Genomic DNA, 26,752 nt, shown 5'->3' on the forward strand with positions numbered 1-26,752 from the left:
ACATGCAACGCAACTTACTCTAAAAGGAAATGTGAGATAAGACTCTGATTGGTTTATGCGCAAAACACACCCATAACTCATTAGGAGAATAAGCACAACCCTGTTAGACCATGCGCCGCAGCCCACACCATATTTTTCCATGCTTAAAATAGCAAAATATGCACGCTCTTAATGCTTTTTCGCCACGCAAAAGCATTTTTAAGGATGTCTCTATACTTAAAATAGAGCCCTTTTTAAATGAGTGAGTGTTTGAATGAGTTCTTCGATGCTGCTAATTTCCAGACTAAGTCTTTTCTCAGCAACTAACTTTGTGGACTTCAGTGCATTGGCAAGTAAGTGATTGTCTGTAAAGCAAATTATTGGTATTGCATTTTTAGTGTCACCAGTAGTCAGCTCAGAGAGCAGCGTAGTCAGAAATATTGCATTATCAAATCCGTCTAGGAATTACTCTTTTTGATTACCAGGAACAGGGGAGAGAACTTTCCATTTTTTCCCCATGAGAACAATTAGATGTCCTCCTTGACTTCCCCCATCTAAATGATTACCAAATGAGGCATCACTATATACGACCATCTTGAGCTCACTGTCTATTGGCTGAGGTATTGGAAGTTCAGCAGTACGTTTTTGGACTTAAGTTTGCACACAATTCTATTTGCTTCATGAGTAGTTTGTACAGAGACATTTTTTACTTTGGAATCTACACTAAAAAAAGAATATTTAAAGATGATTCCTTGGATACACTATTTTTTACTAGTTACATGTTTTTACAATCGCTATGACAGTTTTTTCAGTACGTTTAACAAGTTTCCTAGACTCTTAACATGGTTAGCACAACAGCCCAGCAAGCAATAGCCGTCATTTCACCGGCTAGGTGAAGTATAGACCAGATCTAGCCCGGCTACGTGTAACCCAATTTTAGCCCGAATAACCTTGAATTTGATTGCATGCTGTTTTTCTGCTAAATAAAGCTTGTGATACGTATGATACTTCGTCATGCAAGAAAGGTCAATAACAATTATGAGGTTCCTGCAAGTAATAGACGTAGTTTCAGTTTCTCAGTGAAGTATAGACCCAATCTAGTCCGGCTATGTGTAACCCATCTCTAGCCCATAACAACTTAAATTTGCTTACCTGTCTTTTTTTTGGCAAAATACCTTGTAATATGTATGAAATTCCTTTATGTAGGGAAAGTCAATCGCATAAGGTGTTTGGGTATTTAAAAATATTTATGCTATTTTCATAGTCTGAGCGTAGCCTTGAATTAGCTCGCCATCCGGCTGGCTATTTATAGCCCACTGATAGCCTAAACTGATTCACTGTATTTGGCCGTGCAGCGTGTGCATCACGCACGCATTATCAGTAAGTGTTAAAGTGAAATTTCGTGACATGTTGTATTTGTAGCCATAATTTAGCTTTGAATTAGATGGGCTTTACCCACCTCGCAAAATTGACATAAAAATTAATTGTAGACTTACTGCCTTTTTATTTTTAATTAAAAATGAATATGGCATAATATATCTTATTTATAATATATTACATATATCTTACGGTAAAACAAGCCAGATCTAATCAGTTAAAGAGCCCATATTATGGGTTTTTGAAAATGCCCTTCCATGTAGTGTGTAACATAGCTCTAAGTGAAGTGAAATATCCAGCTAAGGCTTAAATCTGAAAGTGTACAGTGTTTAAAACTATTGATTAATCTATAAAAGAGTCGACTCATAGTGCTTCAAACGAGTCGTCTTGATAACGAGTCATTAGGTGTTTCGTGATGACGCGGCTACGAAACACAAGTAGTTGCGCGTGCAAACCCGGGACATTTGAAACCTGCGGCCCCGCCCACTAACAGAAAATTTTTTTTTATTAAATATTATTATAGCCACAGGGTAGACGCAGTATTACGATTATTATTATAGCCACAGGGTACCAGACGCAGTATTACGATTATTATTATAGCCACAGGGTACCAGACGCAGTATTACGATTATTATTATAGCCACAGGGTACCAGACGCAGTATTTTAAATATTATTGTTGACATAGGGTACCAGACGCAGTATTTTAATTATTATTATTACAGACACAGGGTACCAGACGCAGTATTTTGATTATTATTATTACAGACACAGGGTACCAGACGCAGTATTTTGATTAATATTATTACAGACACAGGGTACCAGACGCAGTATTTTGATTATTATTATTACAGACACAGGGTACCAGACGCAGTATTTTAATTATTATTGTTGACACAGGGTACCAGACGCAGTATTTTGATTATTATTATTACAGACACTGGGTACCAGACGCAGTATTTTAATTATTATTGTTGACACAGGGTACCAGACGCAATATTTTGATTATTATTATTACAGAGGGTACCAGACGCAGTATTTTAATTATTATTGTTGACTAGGTACCAGACGCAGTATTTTGATTATTATTATTACAGCCACAGGGTACCAGACGCAGTATTTTAATTATTATTGTTGACACAGGGTACCAGACGCAGTATTTTTATTATTATTATTGACATAGTGTACTAGTTTTTCTAAACCGATGCAAAAGGAATTCCATTGCTTTCAATGGGTTGCCTCAGGCGTCATATGGAGACGTTCAAAGCCTCGTATACATACCCATTACCCTCGTATAATTAGCCTATTATCGCAGTTTTTTTATTAAAAAATATGTGATCTTTGTTTTGTTCATGAAAAGCGTCTGTAAAGAGGGTTGAGACAACTGTAAATGGGAATATACATCGGTCAACGTCACTTCAATTCAACAGTGAGTTTAACATCGCTCAGCTATTGGTCAAAATGCATCACCGGTGAGTTCACCGATGAGTTCAACTGTGCAGCAATAGGTGGTAGGTTAATGCTACAAAATGTATTTTTTTTTAAAATTTTTATTGGAGATTAGTTGGTGTTTATAAATATGTTATCATTTACTTTATATTTAATGAGTGAAATTATATTCAATTGCCCAGTTTAGGGTAATTATGCCTAATAAAACTGATTAATTAGTTTGTTTTTTTTTACTTAAAAAATATTACATTCAAAGTACTAAGTTTTAAAATTTTTTAGCTGTCTTTGTATTATTAAATTATTCATTGAAGTTGGGGTCATAGTACGTCGAGATCTATTTTTTTTTACAGTCTATGGTCGCAATCCCAAGGTTCATTGCGATCCCAAGGTCCACTGCGGTTTTCCACTCGGTAAGTAAAAAGTAAACAAATAAAGACGATTTGTTGATTTAGATTAGGGGTTTAGAACCTTTATAAAAGCAGGGTAGTTATCTCCTGATGCATTAAATGACTGCAGACTTGATATAAATAAAGCATGTACTGCAAACTAGCGATGTTATCTAATTACATCCAAGTTCATTTATTAAAAAAATATATTTTCCCCACATATAGTCGTGCATAGCTCAGAACAATATAGTTATACATTTGAAGATGAGGAACAGTGTTACCAGATTGTTGTTTTCCACAATAGTAATCGTCCAAAATCGAAATAAATTCTGCAATATGCAATAAATATTACCTCTAATAATACAATTGTATTCATAACTACATCAATATTAAAGCAAATCAAGTGTTTTCATGCCTTAAAAGGAACAAAAAAGGCAGACATAACTGAAATTCTGCCTGTCTGAGCACAATTGATTCATTTTAGACCACAAAACTGACCAAAAAATGATTAATCTACCATATATAAATTTTTAAATATTTCCAAAATGATGTTGATAAAAAAAATAAACGGGGACTAATAATTCAGGGGGGCTAATAACTCTGAATTCAACTGTGTATATGCATATATATATATATATATATATATATATATATATAGTTGAAGTCAGAATTATTAGCCCCCCTTTTAATTTATAGATTTAATTTAAATACTTCCCAAATTATGTTTAACAGAGCAAGGAAATTTTCACAGTATGTCTGATAGTATTTTTTCATCTGGAGAAAGTCTTACATGTTTTATATGGCTAGAATAAAAGCAGTTTCTAATTTTTTAAAGCCCCTTTAAGCTATATTTTTTCAATAATCTACAGAACAAACCATCATTATACAATAACTTGCCTAATTACCCTAACCTGCCTAGTTACCCTAATTAACCTAGTTAAGCCATTTAATGTCATTTTAAGCTATATAAAAGTGTCTTGAAAAATATCTAGTCTAATATTATTTACTGTTATCATGGCAAAGATAAAATAAATCAGTTATTAGAAATGAGTTATTAAAACTATTATGATTAGAAATGTGTTGAGAAAAATCTCTCTGTTAAACAGAAATTGGGGGAAAAATAAACAGAAGGGGGCTAATAATTCTGACTTCAACTATATACATATATATATTCAGATATGAATATTTTGTTTTCAGGTTCTTCGAATTACTTTAAATCCAATTTCTCAATTTTCAAATAAGCAAAAGGTAAAGGCACTTTTAGAACCCATGTTTATATTGGTAAATTGCACATGTCCCTCTCTATCTCTGTTAACACATTTGTATTTGTTTGTTTAATCCTTGTGTCTTTCAGTCTGTTTCTGCCTATCACAATGAGTGATTTAGAACTTCAAGAGCAACTTCTGAACCTTGATACTCAGATTGATCAAGATTTCAATTATAAGCTCAAGTCTTGATGACAACTTGGTGATCTGCAGGAAGCAACTCCAGTAAAGACAACTGAACCAAGGGTATGGTGGAGAAAGAGACAGACACATTGTGTAAGGAAGGCCAAGACCAATCTGGAATCAATAAAGGGTTAGTTTTTCATTCCATGTATATTAAATATCTACAATGTTTAGGCATATATGATTGTATGAGATAAAATTTACATGCATTTATTCTTCCACTACTATTGTATTAACGGAAAAAGACGCATAAGTTTTATTCTTACTATTGTTTATGAAAAACATTAAACTACAGTATAAGCTCACAAAATATTGTGGCGTGACTGTTTAAAACAATTTGTTCTATGTGTTGATTAGTGGCCAACCTTTTTTTTTCTTTTTCAGAAAGTATTTTGTTTTGTCTGATTTGTATGACACCTTATAGACCATAAACTGATTCGACTGTCCACAATGGAGTCCAGGAAATTAGAAGTCTGCTTATGCTGCTTGTCTACTAGTCTTGGGATAAGTTGAAATGTTAATAATGTTAATTTTCTGTTTTAATCTTGTACAGCTCATAGGAACTCCAGTCGTCCCAACTGTGAGAGGGCCTTGCTCCAGTGACTGTTGGTGTGTACTTCATTGTTTCCATTAGTCCCTGTATCTGTAGACTTAGGTGACAGTGGGCTAGAGTGAAATTTTGGTTTTATTTAAACTAAGGCATAATGATGGCCTTTTTATCCCAGATTTGGTCATGCAAGTAATTAATAACAAGAAAACAGCTCTTTGATGTTCACCTAGTAAAATTAGATTAGAAGATATAAACTGTCATGTACTTGTTTTTTACAGAAAGATTTGTGGACTACATTAACTAATGACAGCACCCTCTTTAAGTCCTTCATTTTGGTGTCATGCCAAAGCACATGAGTTTTAATGTGAGATTGGTGAACTATATGAGCATCTTAAACTGATCCCAAAATTTTGTTATTGCTTTCCAGGATATTGGCATACCAGGATAGGTGTGGTTTAACTGTTGGGAAGGAGGTTGAAACAGTGCAATGTTTCCTCTCTTGGATTGCAGAGACCAGACATGCTTCTGTAACTCTCATGGTCATGTGCTGGTATTAGCAGATGTTCAACTATTTGCCCATCTCGCTGACCTGTTGATATCAGAAGGTAAAGACATCCAGTAGAGTTTGTTTTAGATGTTCAGTAACCTATTTGAATAGTATTATGATTTTTGATTTCTTATCACTGTAGACCACAACAGCTCTGCAATGCAAGTTGCAAAACAGAATCCATGAAATTGGCAGTGACCGGAAACGAATTGGAAGACTTTGGTTTATGATGTAGAGAAGTGGGCAGACGGTGAGGAAATTATTATTAATATTACATATAGTAATGAATAATTGTAAGTGTTACTATTATTGTTTTGTATTTTCACTAGCAGAAGCAAAGACAACAAAAAACAGAAGTGATGTGGATGTCTTTGCCTTATAGCATGGTATGTACACTAGACTTCTGTCAGTTTTGATTCTTTAAAAGTTGATGTATAATCCATGTGATACAACTTTCTTCTTATGAATATATTTCAGACTCTGTCGGTCTAACAACAACGAGAAGGGCGATCAACATCATCCTGCTAGTAAGGACTCTTCAAGAGAAGCAGAGGATTCTTGTGGCAAAGATGGCCAACCATTATAAATACCAAATACCTTTCAACTCATCCTGGTTCCTTCAGAGAACTGTCCTGCTTATGTGCTACTGAAAAGTATGTATTTGTATTATTTAGCACAAACACAAAAATAAGCATAAGGTTACCCAGTCCAAAGGATGTTAATACATTTTAATGTGGTTGTGTTCTTCTTTTAAGATACGACATGTGGCCTAAAGGAAGAGGGGTTGAAAGGTCTGTGGATCATCATTCTCAGAAAGCAACAAAATAACTGAGAAAAAAAAACTACGACACGAGGGTGCAAGCTAGAGACCTGCAAGGTACCTGCATGTTTTGGCCGGAGCAGAGAACATACATTTTTTAAATAAAGCTCCAACTGATGAGTATGACATTGACTACAGATTTTCTTTTACTGTAAAGAAAGAAGACGAATCTAAAGCATGTAATAAAATCTGAATTTCATAATCTATAACCAAATTGTTGTCTCTTTTTTTTTCAAATACATAGACGTACTGTATGTATGCATGCCTCTTAAATCAATCAGTGGTGTTAATTTTGAGCATTATTGAACGCCTAACTGCTTACAACATGTATAGATTTGAGGTACTCTATATGAAAATAAAATAAATACATTAAATGACATTAAGAGCTTTTAAAATATGAATTCTATGATGAAGAATGTGTGTTGAATTTTTGCATATACTTGGCCAAAAATGTTTATTATTATTATTACCATTGTGGTCAACTGCTCAGATACCTCCAGTCAATATGTGGCTGAGTCAGGCAACCAGACTTCTACCACTTGAAAAATTTACCTATGATTTACATCAAAGATCTGATGTGTTCTGGCGCATTTGGTCCTTCTTCTGGATTTTTCTTGAGGGTACTCCGTGACTATTTCTTCACCTTGGAATTATAAGGTTCTATCTGCGTTTTGAATGATTTTGAGATATTGAGCTTCAAAGTTTTTGCATGTCATAGCAAACAGTATGTGTGTAACATTTGTTTAAATAAAAAGTCTTAAAATTTAAACAACTTACAACATACAAAAAACATCCCATAAAGTTAATAAGTTGTCATTTAATAAGAATATGTCAATAACACAATTTTGACAAACATGTCAGATAGAACCTTATAACTCTAAGGTGACGATATGTCTTTCTAAATTTGTTTTATCTCCTTTTATTTTTGTCTTTGCTTTGTTGCATTTGTATGCATTTGTTAGAATGTCCAACAAAAACTGCTGTACATATTGTTACAAGATACCAGTACCACTGTTGTTCTGTTGAAAATTAAAATAATAATAGTATGATAAAAAAACTATTTGTACAATGTTCTATTGAATGCAAAAAAAAATCAAATGATGCCAATTAAAACATTTTCAAAACTACCAAAAAATATATAAAATATGATTTTTTGGTAGACATAAAACATCTCAATACCTTATACTTACATATAAGTACAGCACAAAATTATTTTACTTTTAGTTTAGATAATCTGAAGGTTTGCATTTTTATTTTGTTGGTTAATGGCTATGTGTTATAATCATTTGGAGGTTTGAACTATTCACAGCATTTGTAAAGATATCTTTTCGACATTGTAACCTCATTTCTTACTATTTTCATGATTTTTACAATGCAGCAATTCTTACAAATCATTTGATTAATAAAGAAAATAATTAGCAAATTAACCCATGATGAAAGCAATAATTAAATGCAGTGTCTACAAAATTATCCAGATTGAGTTTCACCACAAGACACAGTAAGTTGCATGGTGTATTACTAATTTGAATAAATATGGTATGCTAAAGGGGAAATTTTTTATTTTAGAATTCAGTCCTTTGCTGAAGAAAGATAACAAAGGCCACGTTTGTCAGTATCATAGTGTAGTATGCTGTAATAACTGAAAGCTGTTTAAAGATTATTATTATAGGGACACATGCAGGACAAAGACATTATGTGGAATCGTTATTTCCTGGATTAAATACATGTTCATACATTGTCATCAAAACATACTGTTACACAAACAAGTTAAAGATTTAGAAAGTAAAAATATTCTGATAAAGAGTTTTTTTCAAAACAAATACAAAAAGTCTTTAAAAGGTTACATTTATAAACATTTACATATTTTAATATAACATCCATATTTCAAATAAAGTAGAAACAATTAAACATCACATGATGACCTTTAATGAAACTTCTTTTCCATGATTAATCCAGTGTCATAAAATCCACACATATTATTCTGAACACTTCAGTGAATTAACCAATTATTCATATAATTTGTGATGAATATTGATCACTATTGCTAATAACTAGTGATTTAAGAGGATACTGATGTTGTACAGCTTATTTTTTAACACAACTGTACATGTGACAATAACAATGTCTTGTTCATGTTGCAGATGATACATCTACATAGGTTTTACTGCCTTTCTACTCCCAGGGGATGTGTAGAGCCCTATGGAAAAATAAAAATATTACTCACATTTCAAACATCTCTAACTCGAAGTCAAATTAGAATATATAAGGGAAAAACCACAAGACTATTACTTATGCTATATTCAATAAATAATATTGGACATAGTTTTCAGATATATACTGAAAGTCAATAAAAGCTGTTTAAAAAAAAACACTCATTGTAAAAGAACAAGTTTATGCCTGGCTTTCACATATGTCATAAATATATGGACAATGACCTTATATAGATAGTCCTATGTTCATTAAAGATCGTATTTATTCCATTTTATTACAAAAATATTTTAAACTACATTACCCACAAGTCTTTGTCACTCTATAGATGGGACGGGAATAACATGGCGCTGCAAATTGTAGTTCATTGAAATGTGTAATTAGGGTTAGGTTTAGGGTTACGATCTTGGTTAATCGGTAACTATTTGAAACATGGCGATACCTCATTGATAAAGGACACTGTTAGTAAAGTGGCAAAGTTAGCAAAACATAGTTAGCAACACGAAGCATCTTTTAATTTGGCTTTAAAGTTAGTCCAATCACAACGTCGCAATCTACGTCACACTTGTTGTCTCTATTTGGTAATCCGGTTGAAGGTAGATTATAAATTTCTAACTTAAATATTAAAATTCATATTAATATTACATATTAAATATTATGTTTTATTAAAAAATACAAATGTATATTTACAGCGAGATTCCTTTGTGAGTGTAACCTGATGTGCAAAATGATCACAGTAAAACCAGATCATAGGCATTCATTTGAAATGAATAATAAAATAATAAATGTCATGTTTGAAAACAAATATAGTACAGCATTTCCTGTAAATTGACCCTGCATCCTGTAGGTATCCAAATATAAATATATGTCAAACTTCAAGGACAAATATTGTGCCCATTAAATAGTAAAAATAGTGTGTTGTAAATGAGTATGCAAATAAAGAGAATACATTTTTAATGAAACATTTATAATTTATTTATAATACCACAAAAAAAAAAACAAAAAAAAAAAAACATGCAAACACCAAAAATATATGTTTTATTGCAATATTTTATTACATACATATATATGTAAATGGTTAAAAACAATTATAATTGAAGGAAATGTATATTTTGTATTATTATTATTATATTTATTTATTTTGTGATATTTATTTATGTTATACATCTGGTATGTCAAGCTCAAGTAAAACTGCACTGCAGAAAATCTTTTCAAATGATGCCTTTGGAAATGCCATTATAACAAACTTTCACAACAACAGCAAGTCAAGTTCATGACAAATACAAAAATGTTTATAATGACAACTTTCTGAACTTAACAGCAAAAGTACTTAAAAGCTATAACACTTTTCAAAAACATATTCAATTACTTACAAAAATTATAGACAGCATGTGACATGTCCCACAAGAGACAGAAATATACTGGATCACTGTTATACTACAATATAGGATGCATACCGCTCCGTCCAACGAGCAGCTTTGGGACACTCTGACCATTGTTTGATTCATCTCATTCCAACCTACAGGCAGAAACTGAAAACAGCCAAACCTGTATTAAGATCTGTGAAAAGATGGACTAACGAAACAGAGCGGGATCTACAAGCCTGTTTCGACCTCACTGACTGGAGTGTTTTTGAAGCTGCTGCAAACGATCTGGATGAGCTCACAGAGACTGTAACATCTTATATCAGTTTCTGTGAAGACGTGTGCATTCCTACCAGGACTCAACTCACATACAACAATGACAAACCATGGTTCACTGTAAAACTCAGACAGCTACGTCAGGCCAAGGAGGTTGCTTACAGGAATGGGGATAGGGCCTTGTATAAGCAGGCCAAATACACACTGGAAAAGGAGATCAGAGTCGCAAAAAGGAACTATTCTGAGAAACTAAGGAGTCAGTTCTCTTCCAGCGACTCAGCATCCGTGTGGAAAAGTTTGAAAAACATCACAAACTACAAGACACCATCCCCCAGCACTGTAGACAATGAACGACTTGCAAACGACCTGAATGAGTTTTACTGCCGGTTTGAGAAAACCCCCCACACCCACTCTGAACTGCTCTTCACGCTACCATTAACACCTCCACCACCCCCTGCCTCCCCCATACCTGCCCTACAGTTTAACGAAGAGGAGGTGCGCCAGGTCTTCCGGAAACAGAAGAGGAAAAAAGCACCAGGCCCAGATTTTATAACACCAGCCTGTTTAAAGTCCTGTGCTGACCAACTGGCCCCCATCTTCACCCTGATCTTCAACAGATCACTGGAGCTGTGTGAAGTGCCCTCCTGCCTCAAACGCTCTACCATCATCCCCATCCCAAAAAAACCCAAACTTACAGGACTAAATGACTACAGACCGGTGGCACTAACATCTGTGGTCATGAAGTCCTTTGAAAAACTGATGCTGACCCACCTGAAGGACATCACTGAACCCTCACTGGACTCTCTTCAGTTTGCCTACAGAGCAAACAGGTCTGTGGATGATGCAGTAAATATGGGACTGCATTATGCTCTGCAACACCGACAGACCAGGGACCTATGTGAGGATCCTGTTTGTTGACTTCAGCTTGGCGTTTAACACTATCATCCCAAAACTTCTCCTGCCCAAATTAACTCAGCTCTCTGTGCCCACCTCTGTCTGTCAGTGGATCAACAGCTTCCTAACGGACAGGCAGCAGCTGGTGAAGCTGGGAAAATTCTCATCTAGCATCCGCACAATCAGCACTGGCGCCCCCCAGGGGTGTGTCCTCTCCCCACTGCTCTTCTCCCTGTACACGAATGACTGCACATCAAAAGACTTCTCTGTGAAGCTCTTGAAGTTTGCAGACGACACCACAATTATCGGCCTCATTCAGGACGGTGACGAGTCTGCTTACAGACAGGAGGTTAAGGAGTTGGCTGTTTGGTGTAGCCACAACAACCCGGAGCTCAACACGCTCAAAACAGTGGAGATGATAGTGGACTTCAGGAGAAACCCCCCTGCTCTCCCCCCACTGAGCATCATGGACAGCATTGTGGCAGCAGTGGAGTCATTCAGGTTCCTGGGCACCACCATCTCTCAGGACCTGAAGTGGGACACTCACATTGACTCCATTGTCAAAAAAGCTCAACAGAGGCTGTACTTTCTTCGTCAGCTGAGGAAGTTTAACCTCCCAAAGGAGCTGCTGAAACAGTTCTACACCTCCATCATTGAATCAGTCATCTGCACATCAATAACTGTCTGGTTTAGCTCAGCTACTAAATACGATCTCCAAAGACTACGTCGAATAGTTCGGACTGCTGAGCGAATCACTGGTACAACCCTTACTACTCCCCAAGAACTGTACTTATCCAGAGCGAGCAGAAGGGCTGCCAAAATCACTCTGGACCCCTCACACCCAGCACACTGCCTCTTTGAACTTTTACCTTCTGGTCGACGCTACAGAGCACTGCGCACCAGAACAGCCCGACACAGAAACAGTTTCTTCCCTCAGGCAATCCATCTCATGAACACTTGATGATAATTATTGTGGAACCAACATCACTACTTGCTATACACTTTTATACACACATACACTTATTTAACAACACTCTTTACATGCCAATTTGCACATAACAGCTGCACATATAACGTTGTATATAGTAATAAACATGTACATACACTTGTCAATCTGTATATTTGCACTCACTACTTACTTCTATTTTTTAAAATATATTTATTATCTGTTTTTTGTCCTGTCTCTGTAATTCTGTTGCACTGTAGAAGCTCTGTCACGAAAACAAATTCCTAGTATGTGTGAACATACCTGGCAATAAAGCTCTTTCTGATTCTGATTCTGATTCTAAAGAACAGCAACATTTTTACAAAACACTGAGAACCAATGTGTACTTGGCGAGTCCAGGTGTTTATGGTAACTAGACTGTCATATTGCAAACCGGTTGACATGAGGAGACTTGGGTGTAAAGTGTCGGGAATTCCTGGAAGGCTCCCATGTGTTATCCCAGGTTTTGCCACTGTAAAGTATCAGAAGTGCACAATATCATTAAAGAACAAAGAATCAAGATGATTGTTAGGTTTCATTTAGAAAGTTCAGTGATATTTATTTATATCTGTAAAGTGTCATTAAATCTGGCACTCTTGAATTAACTGCTTGAATAAGTTCAACATTTTCAGCATGTTTTCATGTATTCCAAGCAGATCTGACAGTCCTACAGACTCAGATATGAGGATAGTGACTGCACTGATCCCTTCTTGCTATTTAAAACACACTCTTTGACTCATCAATTATATGAAAACTACACCAGCATACAGTGCTCCACCCTAATAATATTGCTAAATTATGACAAGTCTATAACTTTACATGGCTAAACATTTATGTTATACCTGCTTGATTCACTGCTATTACTGTAACCCATTAAAGTTTTAACCTAAACTAGTTGATTTTATTAAAAAACTGCATAGAAACCTGTTGCCTTAAACCACTTATGTTTTTATACAAGGTGAAACTAAACAGCCATACTTGAATTAACTTACAACATTTACAATCTTATTGGACTTACAGTAATATTTTAATTCAAGTAGGGCTGTTAAGTTTTATCTTGCATATAAGGCGGTTTAAGGCAATGTGTTTCTATACAATTTTCTAGATTTATTCTTAAAGTAAATCTTAGTCAACTAGATTTAGTTAATGGAATAGTTCACTACTTACTCTCCCTCAAGTGGTTGTAAACCTTTATTATAAAACTTCCAAGTTTCTTTGTGTTGAACATGAAGGAAGTTTTTTGAAAAAAGCTGAAAACCTGAAACCATTGAATATATAATGTATATATATATTTGTGTTTAACTGAAGAAAGCAACTCAGACACATTTGGAACAGGTGAAGGATGAGTGATTAATGACAAGAGTTTTCATTTCATTTTTGGGTGAACTATCTCTTTAAGAGTATACTGAAAGAAATGTCCTACTCAATGATGCTAACTTCAGCTACATGTGTAGCGCCTTGAGTACTTAATTAGAAATCAAAACAATGATCAGATCAGTCCCATTTTATGCCCTATATATCATATTGGCCACAGAATGGACTACTTAGTGTTGCAATGAAATTAACAAATAATAAAACTATGACTTACCACACAATACAAGACATCCAGTGAATTTTCAACTCTACCTTTTCTGTACACAAGATGAGGTTCCAGCTTCAAAATGGCACCATAACACTGATCCTGAGTGGGGCGGTTGTGCTGCTCTGTGAGGTTGTGACTGTTCAGATGCAGTGCTGTGAAGAGTTCTTTATTAAAAGAAAGTACATTCTTTTCAAATCTGTGCATATTAACAAAGAAAATACAATAATTTTAAATAATGAATAATTCTAAAAAAACCTTACCCTTAGTCAAGATGAATTCATATGGCCTCTGCATTCTTTTGCTACATGTATGGAAGACAGATGAGTAATTATGTCTGCAACCCACTTATTTGCAGATTTTTCTACTGTTTTCCAATAAATACATTGGACTTAATCCAGGACATTAATCCAGTGTCTAAAGGTTCTGCATCTAAAATGAATAAAAACAGATGTGACATTAGTTAAACCAACTAAACTACTAGATACATCAGTACTGCTTTAAGCAATTGTAATGTCATTTAAGTGTAGTCCAAAATTTGCCTTGATCTGTTTAAGATTAGGATTTAAAAATTTAAAAAATCCTGCATCTTGTAATACATATGATCAATGGTAAATTTCTGATATGCAAGATAATAATTGAGTTTTACCATTAACATCATGACTAACATAATATTTGATATATATATATGTGTGAGTGAGTGACTGAGTGAGTGAGTGAGTGAGTGAGTGAGTGAGTGAGTGAGTGAGTGAGTGAGTGAGTGAGTGAGATAAGTCTGTTGAGAAAAGAAGGCTGGAAAATTGCAGGGCATGTAATTGATTATGCCCTTATTCCAGTAGGTAAAACTGCAACTTTTCATTATTCTAAGCATAACATGAGCTCAAGTTTAACATAAACTGATGTATTGCACACAATACCATACACTATTACCAGTATAATTTGGCCTTTACCAATTTATTTAATAAAAGAAAGAATCTATCATCTCTAAATTGTGGTAAAGAGACGCAACAAGCTGTCTTCTCAAATATTATGTTAGTCATGATGTTAATGGTAAAACTCAATTATTATTTTGCATATCAGAAATTTACCATTGATCCTATGTATTACAAGATGCAGGATTTTTTTAATTTTTAAATATACATATATATATATATATATATATATATATATATATATATATATATATATATATATATATATATATATATATATATATATATATATATATATATATATATATATATATATACAGTTGAAGTCAGAATTATTAGCCCCCCTGATTATTTTTACCCCAATTTCTGTTTAACAGAGAGCAGATTTTCTCAACACATTTCTAATCATAATAATTTTAATAACTCATTTCTGATAACTGATTTATTTTATCTTTACCATGATGACAGCACGTAATATTTGACTAGATATTCTTCAAGACACTTCTATACAGCTTAAAGTGACATTTGAAGGCTTAACTAGGTTAATTAGGGTAACTAGGCAGGACAGGGTAATTAGGCAAGTTATTGTATAATGATGGTTTGTTCTGTAGACTATCGAATAAATATAGCTTAAAGGGGCTAAAAATTTTGACCTTAACCTCTTAAGGCCCAAGCTGTTTTTTTACATGCATTTTTTATTTCTCTTTATTTTTTTTTATTTTGGCTTATTGGAACCTGATTAGAATAAAAACCTAAGTATCATCTTTTGATATGATGTACTTTTAGAGAAAAATTATGTCCATATATGTGGAATAAGTCCGAATTTATATAAAACACAATAAATCACCTTTGTGTAATAGAATGAAAAACTCTTTATTTCTGCCTTGAACACTGCAGTTTTTTTCTTGCCTTTTTTAATGCATTAATAACACATACACACATATTTTTGAACATGCTTTGACTATCAGTAAAAACATTTTTTTGCCCTTTGTGGACAGTTAAAATAGTGTTTGGGACATTTCATATGCTGCAAAACAGTTGCAGTATGACACTGTATGTCTGTAACAAAATATAAAACATAAGACATAAGAGCTAAAATGTGCTGTCCATGTATGTGGCCACTAAGCCCTAAGAGGTGAAAACGGTTTTTAAAAAATTTAAATTGCTTTTATTCTAGCCGAAATAAAACAAATAAGACTTTCCCCAGAAGAAAAAAATATTATCAGACATACTGTGATAATTTCCTTGCTCTGTTAAACATCATTTGGGAAATATTCATAAAAGAAAAACAAATTCAAAGGGGGGCATTATATATAATGTGTATGTGTCTGTTTTAAGGCATGAAAAATAATTGCAGTTACAATGTAGCCTTTAAACTTTAGAGAAACACTTGATTTGCTTTAATATTGATGTAGTTATGAATACAATTGTATTATTAGAGGTAATATTTATTGCATATTGCAGAATTTATTTCGATTTTGGACGATTACTATTGTGGAAAACAACAATCTGGTAACACTGTTCCTCATCTTCAAATGTATAACTATATTGTTCTGAGCTATGCACGACTATATGTGGGGAAAATATATTTTTTAATAAATGAACTTGGATGTAATTAGATAACATCGCTAGTTTGCAGTACATGCTTTATTTATATCAAGTCTGCAGTCATTTAATGCATCAGGAGATAACTACCCTGCTTTTATAAAGGTTCTAAACCCCTAATCTAAATCAACAAATCGTCTTTATTTGTTTACTTTTTACTTACCGAGTGGAAAACCCCAGTGGACCTTGGGATCGCAATGAACCTTGGGATTGCGATCATAGACTGTAAAAAATAGATCTCGACGTACTATGACCCCAACTTCAATGAATAATTTAATAATACAAAGATCAGCTGAAATTTTTTTTAAAACTTAGTACTTTAAATGTAATATTTTTTAAGTTAAAAAAAAACAAACTTATTGTTCAGTTTTATTAGGCATAATTACCCTAAACTGGGCAATTGAATATAATTTCACTCATTAAATATAAAGTAAATGATAACATATTTATAAATACCAACTAATCTCCAATAAAAATTAAAAAAATACATTTTGTAGCATTAACCTACCACCTATTGCTGTACAGTTGAACTCATCGGTGAACTCACCGGAGATGCATTTTGACCAATAGCTGAGCGATGTTAAACTCACTGTTGAATAGAAGTCTCGTTGACCGATGTATATTCCCATTTACAGTTGTCTCGACCCTCTTTACAGACGCTTTTCATGAACAAAACAAACATCACATATTTTTAAATAAAAAAACTGCGATAATAGGCTAATTATACGAGGGTAATAGGTAATTATACGAGGCTTTGAACGTCTCCATTTGACGCCTGAGGCAACCCATTGAAAGCAATGGAATTCCTTTTGCGTCGGTATAGAAAATAGTACTTGAAGAAAAGTAACAATTATTATAATAAATTATGAAAAGACACAACGTCTGGTAATAAATAAATAAATAAATAAACAAATAAATAAATAAAAATACTGCATACCCCGTGGCAAAATATAATAAATAAACAATACAGCGTTTATGGAAAAAATAAAATAAAATATAAATGAATAAAAAAAACTGCGTTTGGTACACTATGTCAATAATAATAATAAAGAAAACGGCGTCTGGTACCCTGTGTCAACAATAATAATTAAAATACTGCGTCTGGTACCCTGTGTCTGTAATAACAATAATAATTAAAATACTGCGTCTGGTACCCTGTGTCTGTAATAATAATAATAATTAAAATACTGCGTCTGGTACCCTGTGTCTGTAATAATAATAATCAAAATACTGCGTCTGGTACCCTGTGTCTGTAATAATAATAATCAAAATACTGCGTCTGGTACCCTGTGGCTATAATAATAATCGTAATACTGCGTCTGGTACCCTGTGGCTATAATAATAATCGTAATACTGCGTATACCCTGTGGATAATAATATTTAATAAAAATATTTTTTTAAAAAGCGCTGCATCGGGTACCCTATGGCAAAATAAATCGTGCTAGAGACACGAAAATGATTTCCTATTGAAATACATTGGATGGAAATTCGTGCCCATGAACACAAATCAATAAATTAAATTTCGTGACTATTTCACGAACTGCCGTGAGACTGGGTTGTCACAAAAGTCTCTATCATTACTTGAAATAGTTTTGTATTGTTTGACAGATTCCATAAAATTACAAGCTGCCTCTTCCGAGTATCTTTCTTTATAAAGATTGCTATAAAATTTAGCACAATAATGAGCTATTTTTTTAGAACCATTGGTAACTATGCCATCAACATTTAAGGATTCAATTAATGAGCTCTTCAACAAACTCTTTTCCAACCTAAAAAGTATGCTGTATTACATTCTCCTTCTTCCATTCACTTTTGTCTAGATCTTATATAAGCTCCTTGTGCCCTGTAAGTGTAATTTAATTTGTAGGGTGGCAAATCTAAGTTTGTCAGTTTCTGAAAGTAGCTCTGGAGGTTTAGAGGAGAGCCTAGTAATTTCTGTCACCACCTTATTTTCTTCTGCCCGTTGATGTTTAGCTAAATTGCTGCCAAATTTCCTATAGTATTTGTCAATTTCAAACTTCAGCAGCTCCCACTGTCCACAATATGTGTTCTCTACTGAAGCTCTGCTCCAGTGTTTCTCAATCAATAATACAATATCCTTTTTAACATCCTCGAACTGGAGCAAAGAATTATTCAATTTCCAGTAAGAAGATGAGTATACATCAAGTAATGTAGAGAGACAAACTCCAAGAGAAACAGCACTGTGATCTGTAAGCGGAGAAGCGTGGATATCAATTAATTTACAGTTACTAACTAAACTCTGAGAAACTAACCAAAAGTCTATTCGAGATTTTTTAGAATGATCCTTGCTACACCATGTATAGAGTTTCTGTTGTGGATTTTTTTTCTCTCCAGATATCAACAACAGAAAATCTCAACAGAAAATAATTTAGAATTGAATTTGTAGAAGCGGCTCTGGAGGGAAACCTATCTAATTCACCATTTATTACCATATTGAAGTATCCGCCCAAAATAATGGAAGATTTAGGAAATTTGTCTACCCAGTATTGAATTTTATCACTGATCTCATTCAATAAAATTGTATTCTCCTTTGAAGTGTTGTACCCATATATATTTACTAAAACTGAAGTATTTTGCCCAAGTGATACAACAAGCAATAGAAAGTGACCCTTATCATCACTAACAGAATGCAAAATCTCCCCACAAAACTTGTTTTTGAAAATAGCGACACCTGCTGACCGTTCTGTCCCATGAGACACCCACATATCAGACCCCCATTGAGATCTCCAGAATTTAGCATCCTCCTTGACAGAATGGGTTTCTTGAAAAAAACAAAAGTCTGAACCATAGTTTTTACCAAACAAAAAAAGTGCTTTGCGCTTAACATTGTTTCTTAGACCCCTGACATTAAGTGAAATGAACGATAACGACATATAAGTGACAAAAGACAAAGAACAATTGTTGACTATAACAAAGGCAAAAAGTCAAAACTGACTAAATATATAGGTATTGAGATGAACAGAGCCCAAAGACCAACTTAAATCAATAAGTCATAAACCCAGCAGAAAAATAAGGTAAACTCAAAAGCAGTAATGCCTGGAAACAGTCAGGTTGTCATTTCAGTGCTTAAACAGTAACCTCCACACCTTCAATGAATGGACGTGTCCCAATGTAATATGCCACTTTTCCGGCAGGCCTCTTTCACTTTGGGCCACAAGCTCTCCCTTCTTTCCCGGTGTATAAATGACAGATCCCTGCGAAGCGCAAGTTATTTTCTTTGAGAAACTGTGAATTCTTAGCTGCTTTCCACAAGGCATCGCGAACTACCCGTGAGGTAAATTGCATGACAATAGCACGAGGTTTTGCGTTGTCATCTCTCCACCCTATGCGATGCACAGTGTCGACACCCAGCAGAGAAGGGTGATCCTGCACAACTGGAGTGGCTGCACTTTCAGGACCGTACGTTTAGGACCGCATCTTTAGGACCCTAGTTTTTTGTGACATCGCCACCTGCCGGATTAGATCATAGACGCTCTAATAAGATGGACGACATGGATGGCAAGAATAATGTGAGTACCGATTTTCTTTTAGGTTTTATTTTAAACTGTAAAAGAAGGTGTTTATTTAGTACTGTTATTGTTTTATACTGTGCAAAGTTTATGCAAAAATGCCCGATTAGCCCTCACGATTTACCCCAGTTTCAAGGGTATCGGACAAAAATTGTGGAAAGTTATGTTACGATATGCGACCATTTTTTTTCCAGAAGAAAATCTAATAATATTGAGTGTGGAGAAGTTTACACAGGTAAAATGAGAGCTGCTAACTATTAATCAATTATTCCCACGAATTGGGAATACATTGTCTAATTGTATTAAATATTACAACGTTCTCAATTCGTGGCCATGGTTTAATGAAACTGTAGATTTAATGGCGTGTTGACTTAACGGCTAATCATTTTAAAAAGTACGTTGATGTGTGAGATGTTTCAGATTTACCTATATTTTTCTGTAAAAGTGTGAAAACGTCTTCTACTCATTGTTTTATCACATTAGCCAAGTATAAATCAGGCCTTGACCATATAGAGTCTTATTATCATGTATTATGTCTACACATTAATATCTATGTTTATTGTGTAGGCATGTTAATGTCTATCTACCTGGCCAATATGAAGTGATGGCCAATATTATTGAAAACAAACTATATGAATATTTTCGCTGAGGTTATCTCAAACTGTTGGGTAACACTTTATAAAAACTGCATACTATAAATTATTAAGCATTAACAAATGGTTAACTTACTACTTTATTATTTGATTAGCATTAAATCTACATTAATAGACATAGTTAAGCAGTTTATAAATACAGTTACAAATGCTAGCTGTATTCTTGAATTAATAGCACCTCTATGATGTGCTTGCTTGTTTTTTTGTATTTGTTAATTGTTTCATTTCATTATTTTTGTTTCATTACAAAATTAAGTATTATTTAAGCAAATGAATGACAGTGATTTAAAACAAAACAATAAAAAATAAAACTTTACAAAATCAAATAAAAAACAAATCTTTGCAATCTAAAGATAAAATTACTGTACAGTTTAAACCACAGCATAACATTAAAAATGTTTTATCATATTGCGAAATAGTGATATTTTGATGTTTTATCAAATTTAATTTTTAAAATGTAATGTTATTCTTACTTAAAAATAGCAAAGATTTATTTTTCATTTGATACTGAGCCTTGTCATTTATAAGAGATCTACAAATCATAAATATTCCACACTTTAGATTAGGTCACAAAACTAAGAAGTTGAGCTAATACCAGATTTATTAATTTACAGAGTAACTATTACTCTATGCCTGAAAAATAAGATGTATACATGTTCATTAATCACTAAAGCACCAATTACTCTTAAATAACTGGTATGTAAATAATGCAATACTTCATTATTGAAAAAAGAATCGCATTATAAATAAAGAATACAGCATCTGCAGCTGTATTTAAGCTACTTACTAATGTCTGTTATTGTAGATTTAATGCTTAGCAAGTGATGAACTAACTATTTGTTAATTCTTAAGAAATTATTCATAGTATGCAGCTATTTAATTACCAAATACACTAACTATTAGGCTCTCTCTTTTTCAAGATGCATATAACGATCCAACAAGGGAGATCCCTGCCTGAATTGAAGAGATGCTGTATGATACAGTACACATGCTGTATGATACAGTACACAGGCTGTACTGATATATTTTGACTGTATTCCTATAAGCTATACTGATATATTTTGACTACGTTCCTATAGGCTGTACTGGTGTATTTTGCCTGTGTTCTTATAGGCTGTACTGGTATATTTTGCCTACGTTCCTATAGACTGTACTGATATTCTCAGCCTGCGTTCTTATCCTTTTCTTTTCTTTTTTTGTAGAAATCTTGCACAACAAATTGATCCTGGAAACTGGACTGAGAAGACTGGGCATGATGTTGCTGTGACTAAACAAATGGCTATTTCAAACAAATATAACTACAAGAGATAGACAGTGGCTTTCATCTGTATCTTTTTTTGTTACTTTTAGTGCTTGCCACGCCAGAGCTGTGGTAATGAATGTGGGGTTTTTATGCTTATGGTGAGGTCTAAGGTTTTTAACTAAGTATAAACAAGCCTTTGTCAACACTGTGAATAAAAGCTTTTCCATCTTTTCTATTGCAGTATACCCTTTGCTCTGTGACCGGTGTGGCAATTGAATTCCAGGAGGTAAGTTTGTTTAAAGCAGCGATGTCCAAACGGTCCTGGAGGTCCGGTGTCCTGCAGATTTTAGCTCCAACTTGCCTCAACACACCTGTAAAGATGTTTCTAGAAAGCCTAGCAAGAGCTTGATTAGCTAGCCCAGGCGTGTTTGATTGTGGTTGGAACTAAAATTTGCATGACACTGGCCCTCCAGGACTAAGTTTGGACACCCCTGATTTAGAGAAAATGTTAGAAAAAAATTCTCACTTTAAATGTTTGTTTGTATACTCTTTATCTTGAAGAAAATGGACACATCATGAATTATAAGACTTCAAAATAGAAGGATATGGCACCTCTGTAACACTTTTGAAAAATTTCATGTGCTGTTTTCCATTTTATATATATATATATATATATATATATTGGATGTTATCAAATGTGTTTGCTGGATAATGTATAATAAAGTATAATGACTGTCATCGTCATCTTAAGATAAATAGGAAATATTTGCAATAGTTGTTTCATGCTATATGCAGCTGTAAGGTAATGTAGTGTAGGGAAAAGCTATGCAGTATTTTAGATTAATCTTGTTATTTTTAATCAGCGGTTTGCCTTCTGGACCGATGAGGCCAGAAACTTGCTCCAAGGAAAACTTCAGCCAGTGTACAGGGTGCCAAAAAAGTGTGCCATCTCTGAGGAAATCCCACTTCACATTCAGGCTGTTCCACAACAGAGGAAAAAAGAATTGTCGACTTTATTGTAAAGTTAAAGGGGTCTAAGGAGCATTTGATGGTACTTCACCGATCTTCACATTTATCCATCTTTGTCTTTAGTGTAATACGTTTCTCTAAATAATTGTTTTATACCATTGTTTGCCCATAGGGTGTACTCAACGGGAAGCCCTCTAAGTGGTTGCGTAAGCAAGCATCTTTCCAGGTGCCTGTCTACATAGACAGTGAGGAAGAGCAAGATATCCCTTTGCTTATCTTAAAGACGTACTGCACAGGACACCAACAAAACTGAGGTTTACAGATGAAGTGCAGCTTATCTGTGATGTTCTTTTTCCAGAGGTATGCCAGACCAAATAATGCACTTACAAAATCTACTGTATATAAATTGCATGCTGGGTGTTACTCATTTATCGACCCATGTATAATGATATTTGCTGTTCAGTGGTGGTACATTAGTTCGTTTAAATGAATCATTTTTTCATAGGCCATCATACATGCTCTGGGGGTCTTGAGGGGTTTGTCTTCAGATGATGCTGAGCAGGTCTACCTTTCTGGCACAAAATATAATTACAGGTTAATTACAGAATATGATTTATTTTGACACAATGCTCAGAGAAACTTTTTGTTACTGATATTTACATTAACCCATCAGTGCTTGTTCTCTATTTCAGTGAAGTAGAATAATTTAGTCGAAAAATTGACAAAAAATCTAGGAAAGAAGGGAGACCATTCAATAGGTGGGTATTGCTCTTATATACCTAAAAATTTGCAGCTGGCAGTTGGGTGTCCTTTTTGGTTCTCCTAACAGTGCATAAGTTTAAACCAGAAATATATATTACAGTTAAACATGGTAAAATATATTTTTTATTACTTATAATAAATATTAATTTAAATTTAATTGCATAACAAATGGTTCAACTTTTTCATTGTTTATATATAGATAGATATAGATATAGATAGATTCTCTCTCCCTCTCTCATTCACAGGAGCTAAAGGAATGCTGCTTTTTGTGCTATTGTGGCTGTTGTGTGTGGATGTTTAAATAAATGTACATTCTTGAATAAATCCTCTGTCATGTCTCTCTACATCCTTTACAAACTGGTTTTAAATTAGTCACTGCATATGCTGATTATATTTGATTTCAATGTATTTGTCCTGATACTGAGCTAATTAGTTTAATCCAAGGGGTTTCATCCATATACAGTATTTTTCAAGAAATGCAAGTCTTTTAAGGCACTCATTTTTTTCATTTGTGTAAAGTTAAGAAACATTTTTAATTTCTTTTTTTATCTGTGAATTCATTTGTTTTAATTTAAAATTGTTACTCACAACAGGTGTTTCACACTTTAACTTCTGGTACGTTTTACATCAAAAAGCACAATTTGAAAAAAAAAAGCTCCTAAAAGTCTACGCTATATCATCCAATCAGGTAGGTGGCGCTGGGAATCCAGTCCTATGGTCCTAGAAATGCAGTTCACCGTGCCATCCAATCCAGTAGGTGGCGCTGGCGAAAAGAAATGCGGTCCTAGTAATGCAGTTTTACAATGTCATCCAATCCAATAGGTGGCGCTGCCGAAAAGAAATGCGGTCCTAGAAATGCAGTTTTACAATGTCATCCAATCCAGTAGGTGGCGATGTCACAAAAAACTAGGGTCCTAAAGATGCGGTCCTAAACGCACGGTCCTGAAAGTGCAGCCACTCCAGTTGTGCAGGATCATACTATTGGACCCAGCAAGCAATAGCCGTCATTTCACCGGCTAGGTGAAGTATAGACCAGATCTAGCCCGGCTACGTGTAACCCAATTTTAGCCCGAATAACCTTAAATTTGGTTGCATGTTGTTTTTTTTTTTGCTAAATAAAGCTTATATATGTATGATACTCCATCATGTAAGAAAAGTCAATAACGTTTATGAGGTTCCTGCAAGTAATAGACGTAGTTTCAGTTTCTCGGTGAAGTATAGACCCAATCTAGTCCGGCTATGTGTAACCCATCTCTAGCCCAAAAAACTTAAATTTGCTTACCTGTCTTTTTTTGGCAAAATAACTTGTGATATGTATGATATTCCTTCAAGTAAGGAAAGTCAATCGCATATAGGGTGTTTGGGCTTTTAAAAATATATGCTATTTTCATAGTCTGAGCGTAGCCTTGAATTAGCTCGTCGTCCGGACGGACGGCTATTTATAGCCCACTGATAGCCTAAACTGATTCACTGTAGTATTTGGCCGTGCAGCGCGTGCATCACGCACGCATTATCAGTAAGTGTTAAGGTGTAATTTCGTGACATGTTCTATTTGTAGCCATAATTTAGCTTTGAATTAGATGGGCTTTACCCACCTCGCAAAATTGACATTAAAAAATTGTAGACTTACTGCCTTTTTATTTTTAATTAAAAATGAATATGGTATAATATATGTTATTTATAATATATTACATATATCTTACGGTAAAACAAGCCAGATCTAATCAGTTAAGAAAAAACAATTCAGTTCCGTACTCCACACGATAGATGGCGGTATTGCACATTTGTCGAGTCGGCTCGGCTGAAATGGACCAACAAATCAAGAGGAAGAAGCTGATGAGTCATAGTTCTGTTTTTGCGAACTCAATCTCCCAGCGTGCCTCGCCACCACATCCGGTAGCGTGTTTAATGATGATTGTTATGTGAATCAGGCAATTGGTGAGGGGTTCCGATCGGCGGAATGACTGAGCCGGGAGGACTGAGGTGTGATCAGGGAGGGACAGGAAGTGAGGCGAATGCAGGAAGTGACATTGAGGTAGATGAGTTGGATGACGAAGATAGATGGAGCAACTATAGCGAGGGAAATTCAAATAATCAAGAATGGAAAACGGTAAATCGGAAAAGCAAGAAAAGAAAGCAGAGAGAATCTGACGAAGAAAAGGGAAAAGGAAAAGAAAAGGAAACGGCAAAAATAAAAGTTATACTGCGATTTCAATCCCCATGCACACTTAATCCACTAAAGGTTAGTGAAGCTATCCATAAACTAGTTGGTGATGTAATATTTGTTAAAACATTGAGAGACGGAAACTTATTGATAATATGTAGAAATAAAGATCAGCAACATGGACTAATGAAATGTAAATCACTGCTTGGGAAGGAAGTTAAACCACAAATATGGGAAGAAAAAGGAAAGATCAGGGGAGTAATATCAGGAGTATCAACAGAGATTACTGAGGAACAAATCAGAGTAAATGTCAGAGGTGTGCGGGTAATCAAAGTCAAACGCTTACCATATACACGCGACGGAGTTAAGGGACCAAGTTTGTCAGTGCTGGTAACGTTAGATGAAGATAAATTACCCGAAAGAATTAAAATTGGATATGTCAGTTACATAGTTAAACCTTATGTACCTCCACCAATGAGATGCTATAAATGTCAGCGTTTTGGTCATATTGCAGCAGCATGTAAGAGCAAACATCGCTGTGCTAAATGCGGAGGGGACCATGAGTATGGGAAATGTGAAAGTGGAGCAAAAATCAAATGTTGCAATTGTGGAGGAGAGCACAGCGCTGCTTACAAAGGCTGTGAAGCACATAAAAGAGCAGTTCAAATCCAAAATGTGAAGGTAAAAGAAAAGCTTACATACGCTGAAGCAATACAAAAAGTTAAAACTAAGACTACAACTAACAGAGTAATACCTGTTATTCATTCCCCAGCTCAACCCCCAATTGTACAGACATGCTGTAATGTCACGAAAGACACACTAGTAGTGGAAAAGAAGAAATTTGTAGCATTTATGGTGGAAGTCATTAACTGTTCAGCTCAGACAAATAGCAGAACTGAGAGAACTAAGATAATTGTAAAAGCGGCAGAAAAGTATCTAGAGATGGAAGAGCTAACAGTAGAGAACATTAACGCAGCATTAATAACCGGGATATCAGACACTCAGTCAATATGTGGAGGTGGGCATTGATGATG

At 34.5% G+C, this 26,752-nt stretch overlaps 3 long non-coding RNA genes across 5 annotated transcripts; all 3 read left to right on the forward strand.

The window, feature by feature from the left end:
* Positions 1-4,556: 4,556 nt before the first annotated feature.
* Positions 4,557-6,732, forward strand: LOC130237658 (uncharacterized). Of its 2 annotated transcripts, none has more exons than XR_008838564.1 (7): positions 4,557-4,767; positions 5,191-5,246; positions 5,615-5,792; positions 5,877-5,984; positions 6,064-6,120; positions 6,212-6,387; positions 6,490-6,732. It is a non-coding gene; the product is annotated as an uncharacterized LOC130237658 (long non-coding RNA). The 2 variants fall into 2 exon arrangements; XR_008838565.1 differs by having other exon boundaries at positions 6,067-6,120.
* Positions 6,733-21,932: 15,200 nt separating this feature from the next.
* Positions 21,933-22,850, forward strand: LOC130237374 (uncharacterized). The gene is made up of 3 exons (XR_008838538.1): positions 21,933-21,981; positions 22,065-22,109; positions 22,687-22,850. It is a non-coding gene; the product is annotated as an uncharacterized LOC130237374 (long non-coding RNA).
* Positions 22,851-22,861: 11 nt separating this feature from the next.
* On the forward strand, positions 22,862-23,880 carry LOC130237375 (uncharacterized). Of its 2 annotated transcripts, XR_008838540.1 has the most exons (5): positions 22,862-22,874; positions 22,965-23,152; positions 23,298-23,386; positions 23,485-23,550; positions 23,800-23,880. It is a non-coding gene; the product is annotated as an uncharacterized LOC130237375 (long non-coding RNA). The 2 variants fall into 2 exon arrangements; XR_008838539.1 differs by lacking the exon at positions 23,800-23,880 and having other exon boundaries at positions 23,485-23,720.
* Positions 23,881-26,752: the final 2,872 nt, after the last annotated feature.

The sequence above is a fragment of the Danio aesculapii genome, chromosome 11, assembly GCF_903798145.1.
Source record: "Danio aesculapii chromosome 11, fDanAes4.1, whole genome shotgun sequence".
Classification (NCBI taxonomy): Eukaryota; Metazoa; Chordata; class Actinopteri; order Cypriniformes; family Danionidae; genus Danio; species Danio aesculapii.